Raw genomic sequence first — 15,297 nt, 5'->3', positions numbered from 1 at the left:
GCATTGGGGTCTCACTTTCTTAGCTTTTTCACTCAAGGCTGGTTCTCTACCATTTGAGCCACAGCCCCACTTCTGGCATTTTGCCAGTTAATTGGTGATGAGTCTTTCAAATTTGTCTGCCTGGGCTGGCTTTGAACTGACATCCTTAGATCTCAGCTTCCCAATTAGCTAGTGTGAGCCACCAGTGCCCAGCAAAAGATTGTCATTATTTTTTTTTTTTAGTTGAGCAGAACAGATCTTGGAAAGTAACTAAAAACATCTGTCATACCCATTTCAACCTGTGTAGTCCTTTTGCTCTTGCTATTACAAAATACCAGATGCTGGGTGATGTATGAAGAAAAGAGGTTGATGTTGGTTCACAGCTCCAGAAATCTGAGCTTCTGGTGAGTACCACATACTGCGGCATGGATGGTGGAAAAATGGAAGTGGCTATCCAGTGTGTGGAGAGAGTTAAGTGTGCACTAGTGTGAGGAGAGGTCCCAGGCCCACTTTGTAACAACCCACTCTCAGGACAACTAGTCTATGCCTCAGGAAAAGACATGTATCCCTTCCCCACACTGGTGCCCCCAGCAGCCAGCAGCCTCTTGTTACCGCTGAAAACCGTACCTCCTTCAGCACCGTAAAGTTGAGAGCCAAGCCTTAACAAGCGTTTTGTTGGAGTATGATCATAGTTCTGTGACAATGTTTTCTATCGATCCCTTCGACTTCCCTTGCCCATCTGCTACCATAAACTTAAAAATGAGAAAGAGCGGCACAATAACCAGGGTGGTTCTAGTTTTGAAATAGCTTTTCACGCTTTGTAGGTCATCATCTGCAAGAAGTCAGGTGTCAGCGGCCATCTCCAGGACTCTAGATAGAGATAATGAAATCCTCAGAGGTTATCTAAATCCTGCCCCAAAGTAGGATTTTAAAATTCAAAATTAAAGATGAGAAGTACAAATGGCCAGTAAACCATATCCATTGAGATTTCTAGATTCAGATATACCAAATTCTACATTCAGTTGCTATCAGGATGTTCATCAGAATGATTGGGTCAAAATTTTCTCCATCTCTCTTACAATTTCTTCTGTTCTTTGTACATTTAATCAAACCACACCAGTTCAAATCCAGGTTTTTCAGTCTTGCTGTCTCAAAAGTTTGTCTGTAAGACAGAGAACATACGAATTTTGAAGATTTTTTTTTTAAATGTGAAGACTTTGTTCTGAACCTTGGCACTTGGTAAGGGTTTAGTAACTGGTAGCTACTATTATCATTATGATCAGCATATAAAGGGACCCCATAGAGGCCTTCAAAACCCCTGACATGGAGCAGATTAAAGAAACTAACAGTATTTCTGGGTGCTGGTGGCTCACGCCTGTCATCCTAGCTACTCAGGAGGCTGAGATCTGAGGATTGCAATTCAAAGCCAGCCCAGGCAGGAACATTCGTGAGACTCTGATCTCCAATGAACCACCAGAAAACAGGAAGTGGTGCTGTGGCTCAAGTGGTAGAGAACCTTGAGCTGAAGAGCTAAGGGACAGAGCCCAGGCCCAGAGTTCAAGCCCAATGACTAACAACAACAATGACAAAAGAAACTAACAGTATTGACTTTGAAAAAGTGTCTATTGTTGCTATCAAAAGATTGGAAAGGAGAAAAGACTCTCCTATGATTGTTCAGTACCTGGAGCAGAAATTCTATCACATACTGTGATCCATTATCTGTCAGTATTTATCTATCTACAATCTATCATCTGTATGTCTATTATCTGCCATTCTTTTTATGTCTGTATCTAGTTTTGTCTCTTACCCTATTATTATGCTTCTTGTTTTGTTTTGTTTTGCCAGTCCTGAGCCTTGAACTCTAGGCCTGGGTCTTGTCCCTGAGCTTCTTTTGTTCAAGGCGAGCTAGCATGATCACTTGAACCACAGTACCACTTTCCTGCTTTTTAGGGTAGTTTATTGGAGATAAGAGTCTCATGGAGTTTCCTGCCTGGGCTGGCTTCAAACTGTGATCCTAAGATCTCAGCCTCTTGAGTAGCTAGGATTATATGGATGAGCCACTAGGGCCTGGGCCCTATTACTCTGGAAGAAGATTTGTCTTTCCTAACTTGCCCATTTACCCAAGGCCAATGGAAGGATTGGAAATGGGCTGACAGGAGACAAATGACTATTTATGAAATTGCTAACATTTGATATTTTCCTTGAATAAGTAGTGATTTTATATGATTCAATGTAATAGACTTTGAATTCGGGCTAAGAATTTAAAACATATGTGTATGTGTATAGCATTGAGCCTAAAAGCTCAGAGATAGCACCTAGGCACTGAGTTCAAGACCCAGGACCAACAGAAACACACACAAACAGCAGAAATCTACTTACTTTCATAGGACCAGGCCATTTTATTTGCGCCAGTCCTGGGGCTTGAACTCAGGGCCTAGGCACTGTTTCTTAGTTTTTGTTTTTGTATTTGTTTTCCTTAGGGCTAGCACTTTACCATCTGAGCCATAGCTCTATTTCCGGCTTTGTGGTGGTTAACTGGAGATAATAGTCTCATGGGCTTTCCTGCCCAGGCTGGCTTCAAACTGTGATCCTCAGATCTCAGCCTCCTCAGTAGCTAGGATAACAGGTGTGAGCCAGCAGCACCCAGCTAGACCATGTATTTTTATTAAGTGTTAAATGACTCCAATTTTGAAGAGTATTTCAGCAAGATAATTTTATAACTTCCTTACCATTTTCGGCTTTCATGGTTTTTTATTTAGTTTACGGAAGTATTCATTTGAAACACCAGGGCTTGCTTGAGAAGAGGAGCAATCAATATGCTGTGTTTGTTGCTGCTGTTGGGGTTTGGAGTGTGATATACCTGCCTATCTGACTTTCAAGTGTGCAGAACAAGCACCCGTGATGTAAGTTTACCACTGAGACAGACAAGCTTCAAGATGCTAATGGAATCCCGACGTGCTCGCTCACACACAGGTAGGTGTCAGAGCCATAGCTCTGAGCCTTTGCAGATGTGACATCTTTCTGACCATTTTAGTTGCACTAAATGATCAGCAGCACCATGACCCCTGGTGGGACCTGGGTTCTCAGCTGGGTCTTCTGCGGAAACCCACCTGGAGTGCATTAACATCAGGTGTTCTGCGAGGCCTCCCTATAGCACCCCGCCTAACAGCCGCTAATATGGAAACGGGCTGTTTGAACTGTAACTCAGTCAGGTTTGCTAATAGGGGAGAGTTCGGATCTCGTGATACAGGAAATGACTAAACATTTAATGCTTATGACTTTGCAGTCAGGAGGGGGTGGGGATGGGATTGTGTGGACACTGACATAAATCAGGTTAGGGAGACTTTGAAGGGGCCATTTCTTTGGCTGTCTCAGGTTCCAGTGGTGAACAAATATCAGCCTGACCAAGTTCCTGCTTCGGAGCCATAATTGACACGGGACCCACGAAGCATTTTGCAACACCTTAAAACAACAATCCTATCAATGCTGCAGAACTAGTTTTATGGTTCCATTTCCTAAAACGGGCCACGAGACCTCATTAGCCTCAAAGAATCTTTGTGAAGCTGATGGAATTTGGCCCTTTGATGACGCAAAAGGATATCTGCATGGATTTGCCAGCTCATAATTCCATAGACATAAATGCTGCAGTTCATTCATACTTTTACCGTCTGGGTTATTTTTTAAACAATACATATATATATATATTGTAATTTCAAGAGAAGATTCTTTCAAACATTGAGTATATAGACTTAACATGTTGCAACTATTCCCCCCCCCAAAAAAAAAATATTAGAAAATCTAGCCCCCTGCTGATTTGGAAAGGGAGAATGGAAAATGAGAATATTTTTTAAAGGATTACATAAATTTGGGGCTGGTGGCTCATGCCTGTAATCTTAGTTTCTCAGGAGGCTGAGATCTGAGGATTACACTTTACAGCCAGCCAGAAAAGTCTGTGAAATTCCTATCACCAATTAACAAGCAAAAAGACCAGAAGTGGAACTGTGGTTCAACATGGTGTAGTGCCAGCCTTGAGTGAAAAAGCCAAGTGGAGTTCAAGATCCTGAGTTCAAGCTTTAATACAGGCGTGCACGCACGTGTGCACACACACACATTATTAAAACAAGACAAAACCAAAAAGCAAGGAAAGGAAGGAATCAACAGAGATCCTTCTTCCTGGCCAGTGAAGACTAAAACATTTGTTAACTGGTCCTTTGGGGAAAAATGTTTGCTCATGCCTAGAATAAGTATTTGCCATCTTAGATCAGACAAAGGTGAGTAAAATGGTCCCTGCCCCAAATGATTTATAATCTAAAGGGCATAAGGCTAGTAAACAAGTGCTACAGGAAGATGGTGTTAGATAGGACTTCAAAGAGAGAGAGACTAGGGGTGAGGGGTGGGGTGGGGGAAACAGGGAGGTGTTCTGCAGAGGAACCTAGAAGATAAGAGATTTTGAAGGATAAAGGTGAATGGGGTGCCCAGAGGCTGGTGGCTCAGGCCGATAATCCTAGCTATTCAGGAGGCTGAGATGCAGGGATTGCAGTTTGAAACTAGCCCAGACAGGAAAAGTCCATGTAATTCTTATCGCCAATGAAGCACCACAAAAGTAGCTGAAAGTAGAGCTGTGGCTCAAGTAGTAGGGTGCTATCCTTGAGCAAAAAAGCTCAGGGACAGCACCAAGGCCCTAAGTTCAAGCCCCAGGACTGGTACATATACACAAAATGGTGGTTGGAGGATGGAGAAGAGTCCAGGGCCAGACAGAGGACTGACCGCAAGGTGGGAAAGTGGAACCCCCAGGTCCTCAGACACAGACCTTGGGACTTCCTAACCAGGGGGAGCTCCATTCACTGAGAGGCCAAAGGTCCACAGTTCCCTCCCCCTCTTCCCTTGGGTTCTGGAATCTCCTCTAGTTCCAGTTACAATCAGTGAAAAATAAGAACAGTCCTTTGTAGGCGGAACATCTAATAAATGAATGACACTGGGCACTAAGTCCATGAACATTAATCTCTCCAGTTACCAGGTCACGATTAATAATAAAGCACTGGGAGTTTCAATCTATTCATCATGATTCTTGAAAGTCCTATTTTAAGGAAGTTCAAACAGAAGAGGCAAGGCGGGGGGGGGGGGGGGGCTGGGGCGCTGCCAGGGACTCTGTGTGCTTCCTCTCCGCCTGCCCCGGACTCGGGACTCACCGTAGACATGCTCTCCATCGCTCAGTCTCTCAGCTTTCTTGGTTGTCAAATGGGCATGACAGACCTCCGTCCCTGCACTGGACAGGAGGGTGATCGCATGAGGAAACCTCTCAAGATGGGTCACCCTGGACGTGGAGGGGGAGATGGTTCTCTGCCAGTTTTCAGAGGAAATGGAGATTCTCAAGATTAAATAGGACTTCAAAGAGAAATGACTGGTGTCGAATCAGTCAAATTCTCTGCCTGTAGTTTCTGCATTCAAATAAACATGCTTGGTGGTTGGTTGGTTAGTTGACTGATGGGATAGAATATCTGAAGTCAGCCTCACAGTGAGTGGATTATATAACCATCCACAAGTCTGCTCTATCCGTGCTTCTAAAACTAGGAATATGCTGCCCAACTGTCTTAGGGAGTATGCACGTCTGAAAGTAGAGGGAAGAATTCTTTCTCTTTTTTTGTACTTTATTGTAAAAATGCTGTACAGAGGGGTTACAGCTACACAAGCAAGGTGATGAGTACATTTCCTATTGAGCATTGTTGTCCTACTTTGTTTTCCCCTACCATCCCTTCCCTCCCACATTCACAATGACACCCCCGCCCCCCCCCCCCCATTGAAGCTGTAAAGTTCATTTTCAACAGTGTTTTGTACATCTCATTGTTACAACGGGTCAACCTGTAGAGGGAAGAATTCTTTGCAGTGCCTTCTTTTCTCCACAGACTTCCTTAATCAGTCTAGACAGGGACAGGCTGCCTTGTGGCCGGGAAGTCCTCTGCCAGTGACCCTCCTGGGTGAAAGACATGTTGAAGTCTTTAAAGAAAGTTGAAGAACAAACTCTGGGTTCTAAGGCCTGCTCTGCTCTGCAAGCCTGTGTGCTGAAATATTTCCCAGGATCCTGCTGAGAACCACTGGCTGGCTGGCAGGTAACTGTGTCTCTCTTTTAATTCCTTAAAAGAAACCTTTACCTTGTAGTGGTAAGTGGCTAGAGAGGAGAGCCAGGCTGAGTCCCCATTGTCTTTCTAGCTGGGAGGACTGCAGCAGAAAACCACAGAGCACTGAGTTTGACCCCAGGACTCTGTGGCTAATGATGACTCATCTTGGTAATTATCAGATTGAATCTTTTTTGTTGTTTTTTTTTTTTAAACTGGCTTGATAACAACTGATGTTTGCTTCAAAACTCTACCTCCCACCCCAGGTTTAAGAAGAGAGGTGATCCATTCTGTCCTTATGGTCTGCTTGGCAAAAATTACAATAAAATAATGAAATGAAATAAAACAACAACAACAAACTTTTCAGGAAACTGCAGAATACCTCTTAAATGAAGAAGAACAAGACAAAAGTCAAAGTCAGATGCTGCCAGTTTTGGGGAAAGTGCCTGCTAGTTAAAAAAAAAATCTTGCCGGGCACTGGTGGCTCACGCCTGCAATCCTAGCTACTCAGGAGGCTGAGATCTGAGGATCATGGTTCAAAGCCAGCCTGGGCAGGAAAATCCGTGAGACTCTTATCTCCAGTAAACCACCTGACAACCGGAAGTGGCACTGTGGCTCAAGTGGTAGAGTGCTCACCTTGATCTGAAGAGCGCAGGGACAGTGCTCAGGCCCAGAGTTCAAGCCCCATGACTGACCAAAAATATTAAAATAAAAAATTTTGAATTTCTGTAGCCTTTCTTTGTAATGGGATTGCTAAGGATTTTGGAAAGTCACTAGACCTCCATTGCAGCAATCTTGTCTTTCTCTAAGAGTTCTGGAGCTCTAAGGCACTAGAGATCCATCCATTTCTCCATCTGTCTGTCCATCCATCCATCTATCCATCCAACCATCCATCCATCTGTCCATTCACCCATCCAACCATCCATCCATCCATCCATTTCTCCATCTGTTCATCCATCCACCCATCCACCCATCTGTCCCTCCATCCATCCATCCGTCCATCTGTCCATGCATCCCTCCGTCCTTCCCTTCCTCCTCATCCCTTCCTGAAGGGAAGTGGAGCTGTGCAGCGCAGACACCTTTACATCCCAGCCACATGTCAGGCACATCTGAGACATCTCAACCGTGTTCCAAAAGAAACAGGTCACCATTTGGTTGCTCCAGAAAGATCTGTCTCTAAGCAGCAGCTAGGAAACCTTTCCTTCAAGGGATGGTTTAAATTCTAAAGGGCAAATCAGCTTGTTTTTTAAATGGCTTTAGTTTTTCAAATTAATTTTTTCACATGATTGTCTGGCCTTCGAAGCCCAATCCTCTGGCAAAGAGAATCTCAATGTGAAATGGGGAATATGATGCAATTGCTCTCCCTTCTGCCTGTTCCTTTCTTCTCATTTGGTTTCCTTTATTCCCTTCCTTGTCTTTGTTTTTTAAGTTTTTTTTTTTTTTTTTTGGTCGGTCGTGGGACCTGAACTCTGGGCCTGAGCGCTGTCCCTCAGCTCTTCAGCTCAAGGCTAGTGCTCTACCACTTGAGCCACAGCACCACTTCCAGCCTTTTCTGCTTATGTGGTACTAAAGAATCAAACCCAGGGCCTCATGCATGCAAGGCAAGCACTCTACCACTGAGCCACCTTCCCAGACCCCTGGTCTTTTTTTTGGGGGGGGGGAGGGGGTCCAGTCGTAGGGCCTGAACTCTGGGCCTGGGCGCTGTCCCTCAGCTCTTAAGCTCAAGGCTAGCGCTCTACCACTTGAGCCACAGTGCCACTTCCGGCTTTTTTCTTTTTGCTTATGTGGCGCTGAGGAATCGAACCCAGGGCCTCATGCATGCAAGGCAAGCGCTCTACCACTGAGCCACCTTCCCAGCCCCTGGTCTTTTTTTAAATATAAATTGTTTTATGTTTTTTTTTTCCCTTCAAAACAGGTTCTTCCTATATAGCCCAGGCTGACCCCCAACTCAAAATCCTCCAGCCTCTGCCTCTCTGGTATTGAGGTTACAGGCATGTACCATTATGCTCAGCTCCCTTCTGACATCGAATCTGTAGTAACAATCATGTGTGTGTCATGTTATGAAAATTACACATTTAGAAGAGGCCCACCTTCTTTGGCATTCTCCAGAAACACATGTTTAGCATGAAAGCCCCAAAAGAGCATTAGCTGTAGCAATATTTTGTCAAAATACCAAATAAATACTAAAGTCTTTCCATAGACAAAGGGGTTTAATTATTTTAGATTTGATGTATATTTAGAATAAGCAATATATTCAGAAGATTCAAATTTCCAAAGGGTTATAGTGTAAAAAGTCTCATTTCCAAGTCTTCTCTAAAGATGATTGATGGCTATAGTTTTTTATTTACCTTTAGAGCTTTCTCATCTTCTTAACCAGCTGCTTAATATTCCCTTGTCTATATGTAGTACAATTTACTTAACAAATCGTTTGGTAGGAATTTAGATTGTTTCTAATGTTTTCCTAGTACAGAAAGTAAATAAGTTCAGAGAAAATCTCTGAAAGTAGGACTGTAGCATCAACATAAAAAATACACACACACAAACACGCACACATATTCATTCATCTATGAGTCTTTCTCTCTCTCTCTGTATCTGTGTATGTGTAAATGTGTGTATGTGGACCAGTACTAGGGCTTGAACTCAGAACCTGGAAGCTGTCCCTTAGCTTTTCTGCTCAAGGCTGGAACTCTACCACTTGAGCCATAGCTCCATTTTCAGCTTTTTGTTGGTTAATTAGAGATGAGTCAATTAGCTGGGTACTGGTGGCTCATGCCTATAATCCTAGCTATTCAGGAGGCTGAGATCTGAAGACTGAGGTTCAAAGAGCCTATCTGAGCAGGAAAGTTCCTGAGACTCTTATTTCCATTTAATTACTAAAAGATAGGAAAGGGTACTGTGGCTCAAAATGTTAGAATGTTAGCCTTGAGCCAAAGAGCTCAGGGACAATGCCCAGGCCCTTCCTTAGTTCAAGCCCCACAACTGGAAAAAAAACAAAAAAAAAGAGTCTCATAATTCTTGCCTGGCTTGCTTTGTACTATAATCTTCCCATCTCTGCCACCAGAGTAGCTAGGATTAGAGGTGTGACCCACACTCCCAGCAAAGGCATTTATCCTGATTCAATAGATGAACTCCTCTAAATCATAACTAGTAATTTAATTCTGTCTCAACAAGTTCATTAGTAATAATGAGAGAATGGTTTCCTTTCTCCAAATTCATACAAATAAAATGGTGTCAAAAAAATTAAAAGATCTCACCGGGTACCTGTGGCTCACGCCTGTAATCCTAGCTACTCAGGAGACTGAGATCTGAGGATTGAGGTTCAAAGCCAGCCCAGGCAGGAAAGTCCATGAGACTCTTATCTCCAATAAACCACTAGAAAACTGGAAGTGGTGCTGTGGCTCATGTGGTAGAGCGCTTGCCTTGAGCTGAAGAGCTGAGGGACAGTGCCCAGGCCCAGAGTTCAGGCCCCACGTCAGACCAAAATAAATAAATAAAATAAAATAAAAAATCACTTTTAAAGTGATTTCTCAACTGATTTTTTTTTAATCTGTCCTGGTGCTTGAACTCTGGGCCTGGGCGCTGTCCCTCAGCTCTTCAGCTCAAGGCTAGTGCTCTACCACTTGAGCCACAGCACCACTTCCAGCTTTTTCTGCTTATGTGGTGCTGAGGAATTGAACCCAGAACCTCATGCATGCGAGGCAAACACTCTACCACTGAGCCACCTTCCCAGCCCTCTCAGCTGATTTTTAAATGTAAGCAATGGAAACCATATACCTTCCTAGGCCTCTGTCTGCTCACCCTTTGCCTGGCTCCAAGACACATTGCCTTTCAGTGTCCTATTTGCCTGTTCCTTGGGGAGGGCTGGCAGTTCAGCCGTGCAGAGACCAGAAGACCCCAAGACACATGAAGAAGAGGAAGAGGCAGCTGATGCCCCATCCTTCTCCCTAAATGCACCTTCCCTTCGACAGTCTGGCAAAGGGGCCTGTGTAGATGACATCACAGCTGTGCCCAAAAGAACTTACAGCATTCCAGCACCCTCTGGAAGCTTCTAGAAGACTCTCTGGATTTCTAACCTGGCAGGAGGCAGGACACAGGATGACCTGGCCCTCGGTTGAGATGGTCTCAGCAGTGGGGAGCTCTCCATGTGGGGCCTACATGACAGTCAGGAAGCTCTGGGGTGTGCGGTGTGACTGCTCACCTCTTCTTTTAGTGAGGGAAGGACCTCTCTCTAAAACCCCCAAACTCTCTCACAGGCCAGTCCTGTGCATTCATATGAGCTTGGGTTACCTGGTGACCCCAGTATTGACCGAAGGCCCACAAAGAGATTTGCACAATGACATTGATAAGCAGGAAGAAGGCTCTGGAGCACCACGCCCCCCACTCCTGGCTTCTCTCCTGGAGTCTCTGATTTTAATCTTCATAACAACCCTATCAGTTAAATAATACTATTGTTCCAGGTCTAGGGAAAGAAACTGAATCATCTACCTGAGGTCACACAGCAAATCCCAGATTCCGGATCTGAAGGAAGCGTCTGACCTTAACCATCATCCTTTTATCTCCACGCCGACCTCTCATGACAATTAATGGCTGGGCTGGGCATGCGCGTTCAGTGGTAGAGCGTGTGTTTAGCACATGTAAGATCCTGGGCCTAATCACCTGCACCAAATTGAAAAATAAAAACAGCTGGGTGTGTCTACCCATCATCGCAGCCACATGAAATGTGTATAACTAAGATGATTGTCCAGAGGGACCCTGCCAAAAAATGTGAGACACCATTAGAAAAATAAAGTTAAAAGGATTGGACTTGTGGCTCACACGGGAGCTCACCTGCTTAGCAAGCATGAGGTCCTGAGCTCAAACCCCACTACTGGCCAGAGACAGAGAGAAAAGGAGAGAGCTGAGAAATAATGGCTTTGAGCAGGAGGATGAGCAAGGGACTTTAGCATTTTTCACTTATTAAACCTTCCTATAATTTTATTCTTTTCTTTTTTGTCAGACATGGGGCTGGGCGCTGTCCCTGAGCTCTTCAGCTCAAGTACCACTTGAGCCACAGCCCTACTTCCAGTTTTCTGAATGGTTTATTGGAAATAAGAGTCCCATGGACTTTCCTGCCTTGGCTGGCTTTGAACCACGATCAGATCTCAGCCTCCTAAGTAGCTAGGATTACAGGCGTGAGCCACCAGCACCTGGCTTTAATTTTATTATTATATGAGGATATGTATTAGGACAGGTAAGCTCGACTTATATCAATGAAGCTCAAAGCTGTAGACTCATGAGACTCAGATTTACTCAGAGACACTGAAATATCAACAATGCACCACCTAGAATGTTTATTCTGTGATACTTTGCCTTCCTTGTGACAAGAATTCTGTCCTCATCCTTGATACCACTCTTCCAGAAATGACAGTGCATGCATGTGTGTGTGTGCATGCGTGTGTGTGTGTGTGTGTGTGTGTGTGTGTGTAGGTGTGTTTGTGAATAATATGATTCTCTTGTGGGTGTGAGTTTCATCCTCTCTTGTGATTCCTGTGCGCTCACCATATTGCTAGGCAACACACATCCCACATTTTCCTAATTCAGTTGGGTGTTTCTCAAATGGACTTTTGCTCTTGTCTGCAAGCAGAATAATACCGGTTTGGGAATTTGGCTTTTTTAAGTACTCAAATGTCCACTCCAATGAAAGCTAAATGTCTGTGACTCTCGGATCCTGGCAGGAAAGAGGCCAGGTTGGCACGAGGCCGAAGTACTTACTTGTTTTATGACTTTGGCTGATCATTCTCTAGTGATCTCTGACGGGATTCCTGTGTCCTCTTTTTGAAGGTGATATCAAGGACAAAGAGTGGCCTGGCTTCTTTGCCAGGACGTGTGGAGTCCTAGAACCTGGGAGGCCATTGTACACGGAGAATACTCTTTTGCACACTGATGATGCTGCGTGATGGGAGCTTGCAGATGAAAACTGAATGAGCACCTCCCCTGTGCACACAGACCGCAACACTGTCAGGTCAGGATGCCCAGTGGAACAGCGCACAATGACTGCATCTCACATGGCACCCTGAAGCGCACGCACGCTCTCCTGCCATGGTGGAGAAAATTTCCAGGGCGGGGGCGCAGTGGGCTTGGAGAACGCTAGCTTTGAACCTCAGAAAACCAGTGCACAACACTCCATTGCTTCAGTAAAAGCTCACCTGGCTTTTCCTCATCCACTCCAGCCCAACCTCAGAGAACCAAAGAAAGTCTGCACCCTGCCGAGTGCCCCTCGGTGAGAGGTGGCCTGGCCCAAGTCAGAAAGAGGAAGAATGGCTAGGCGCTGCTGGGGAAGGAAGGAAGGAAGGAAGGAAGGGAGGGAGGGAGGGAGGGAGGGAGAAAGGGAGGGAGGGAGGGAGAGAAGGAGGGAGGGAGGGAAGGAGGGAGGGAGGGAGGGAAGGAGGGAGGGAGGGAGGGAAGGAGGAAGGGAGGGAGGGAAGGAGGGAGGGAGGGAAGGAGGGAGGGAGGGATAAACTCTCCGAAGTTGTCAGAAAGGAGGAGTCTCTGGGCCCTGGTGATTGATCCAGGACTCTAGCAGAGTTTTAGCATGGGTCATCAACAGCTGTTTCCAGCTCGGTGGGGAACCCATGTGGGAAGGCTTGCTGAGGGTCAGGTGGGAGGCAAGGGGAGGTCTGTGACATTTCAGTTGATATCTCAAGGACCGAAGGACCGATGGGACTATCTAGAGCTCCACTGAGAAATGAGACCCAGGTGGCACCGGGCAATGGCTCCTAATTTCCCTTCCAACCTGGCTGAGTTCACATCCTGGTCCCACCTGGGGCTGTTTTCCTCCCCTCCCCTCCCATTAAAGCTAGCTGGCAACCACCATCCTCCAGGCCTTCCTCCACCGGTGGGAGTGGCAGGCATGGAAGATGGATGGATCCTGAACTACTGTGCCAACTTCCTCTCCAGAGCATGCGCCGGGACACTCAGCGCCACACTGGGAAGCCAAGGCCCAGGTGCGTCGGGGGACTCCACAACCCTGGTTTTCTATGCATATTAGGAGTCTTGGCTGGAACGCACGGAGCTTGAGCACATTTGAGAGTGAAAACCCAGCCTCGTGCTGGTCGTAGCTTACGCCTGCCATCTGAGCTACTCAGGAGGCTGAGATCTGAGAATTGTGGTTCAAAGCCAGCCTAGGCAGGAAAAGTCTGTAAAAGTCTTACAGACTTTTAGCTCAAATTAATCACCAAAGCAAGCCAGAAATGAATGGAGGTGTGGCTCAAGTGGTAGAGCGCTAGCCTGGAGTGAAAAAGTTCAGGGACAGGGCCCAGACCCAGAGTTCGAGCCCCAGTAACAGCACCAAAATAAATAAACAAAATAAAGTAAATAAAAAACCAAACAACGACAACAAACAAAAAGAAAAGAAAAAGAAGAAAGCCCTCACCTTCCTTTTGTGTCCTAACACGGAGCCAGAGGCATTTTAAATTGTGGTAGAGACTATCACAATCAGATCTTTGCTATTGTTCAAAGGCTGGGAAGACTTTATCCATCTTTGAGTTTCTGCCACAGGCACTTTGTGGGCTTGGTTGGAAAGTCTGGGTCTGGGACAGATTTTGCTCTGAACTCCACAGAGCGTGTGGGAGAAGTCTTTTGGCCTTTCCTTTCTCCTGGCAGGCATGCGCGTCCATTTATATGATATGTTCACAGGAGAGCTGACAAGTGTTGAGGGGTTTCAGTTGATATGCATTTGTTTTTTAAGTAGGGGGGGAAGTCCATAAAAATAGGTACTTGCTAGCTAGTTTTCCTAGTTAGTTTTTGTGATCGTAACCAAATGTTTCATCAAGGAACTTCACTAGCTCTGTTGAACTAAATACACCGTCTTTAATATTCCTGATGAGACTGTATATTAATGTGTAGTGTTTAATGATCCACATGCAAAAAACACATTATTTTTTCTTGAGTAATGTTGAAGAGCCGTTCTTTCTAAAACAGGGTTGCTTATGCTAATGTGTTATAGTCACCGGAGTGCAGGCAGCAAGGAGAATTTACTTTTCTTGGCAGTTCTAGAATATCTTGCCATAACACATAACTGGAAAACGATTTGACGGGTTATGAAAGTCTGGCTGTACTAAAAGGTACATCTTTTGCAAAACATAAAGTAAATGCATTCTTACTTTTGTTTGTTTTTTTGTTTTTTGATCAGTTATGGGGCCTGAACTCTGGGCCTGGGCGCTGTCCCTCAGCTCTTCAGCTCAAGACTAGCGCTCTACCACTTGGGCCACAACTCCACTTCTGTCTTTTTCTGTTTATGTGGTGCTGAGGAATCGAACCCAGGGCCTTCATGCATGTGAGGCAAGCGCTCTACCCCTGAGCCATCTTGGCAGCCTCTGTTTTTTTTTTTATTTTTTTCAAGTCTATTATCAAGTTAAGTAAGTTGTCATTCTAACAATGCCAAGGAAAATTCGGGAGTTTTGAGTAGAAGATCGACTACCTATGCACACTATAAATGTTTGTGGGATCGAGTTCCCACAGGTGTCGCTGGTTTGAGAGAAAATATTGCATCGCTTACCCTCCAGTACACTGTGTTCCCGGTGGAACCCACTTTGGAGATGGGTAAACCCACTACATTAGATGACATAATTTTAAAAAGTGTGGTTGGTATGTACTTGTCAGAATCGTGGGTATCAATATATCTAGAAATTTTTCTTATCATTTTTAGTCTATCTTGGGCCCAGTAGTAGTTCTTCAAAGATAATGAATTATGATGCTGGTCGATATTAGTTGGCCACCAATGTGTGATGGCTTCACCGAGGAGAAGTGAATTGGGTGTATGATATAGGTCCACCTGTTATTCGTAGCTAACCAACCACTTGGAAACAAATCTTTGACCGCTAAGAGACTGTAATACCAGCAGGTCGAAAAATGTTGGGAGGAAACACAGGGAATTCATTTGTTTGGTAGTTCTATGAGAATCTATGTATAAGGCACCTTGTTATATTTCCTTGGGGTTGGGAATTGGAGTGGATTCATTCTCTTCCATCAGGGACACAAGCAGGAAATGACTAACGACACAATCAGTCATGTCACGATTATGTGAAATGCTTCAAAATATAGTTACATCAGGATGCCAGTGCCTTCCGCCTCTAGGACCTGGGCACTGACCCTGAGCTTCTTTTTGCTCAAGGCTAGTGCTCTACCACTTGAGCCACTGTGCCACATCTGGCTTTTCCTGTGTATG

At 45.0% G+C, this 15,297-nt stretch overlaps 1 long non-coding RNA gene across 1 annotated transcript; it reads left to right on the top strand.

The window, feature by feature from the left end:
* The first annotated feature begins 240 nt into the window (after positions 1 to 240).
* LOC138816321 (uncharacterized) lies at positions 241 to 5,997 on the top strand. The gene is made up of 3 exons (XR_011368619.1): positions 241 to 383; positions 2,739 to 2,952; positions 5,883 to 5,997. It is a non-coding gene; the product is annotated as an uncharacterized lncRNA (long non-coding RNA).
* Positions 5,998 to 15,297: the final 9,300 nt, after the last annotated feature.

The sequence above is a fragment of the Dipodomys merriami genome, unplaced genomic scaffold, assembly GCF_024711535.1.
Source record: "Dipodomys merriami isolate MVZ:Mamm:240054 unplaced genomic scaffold, mDipMer1.0.p SCAF_690, whole genome shotgun sequence".
In the NCBI taxonomy this organism is placed as follows: Eukaryota; Metazoa; Chordata; class Mammalia; order Rodentia; family Heteromyidae; genus Dipodomys; species Dipodomys merriami.
The sequence above is the reverse complement of the archived record's forward strand: the minus strand, read 5'-3'. Positions and strand labels throughout refer to the sequence as shown.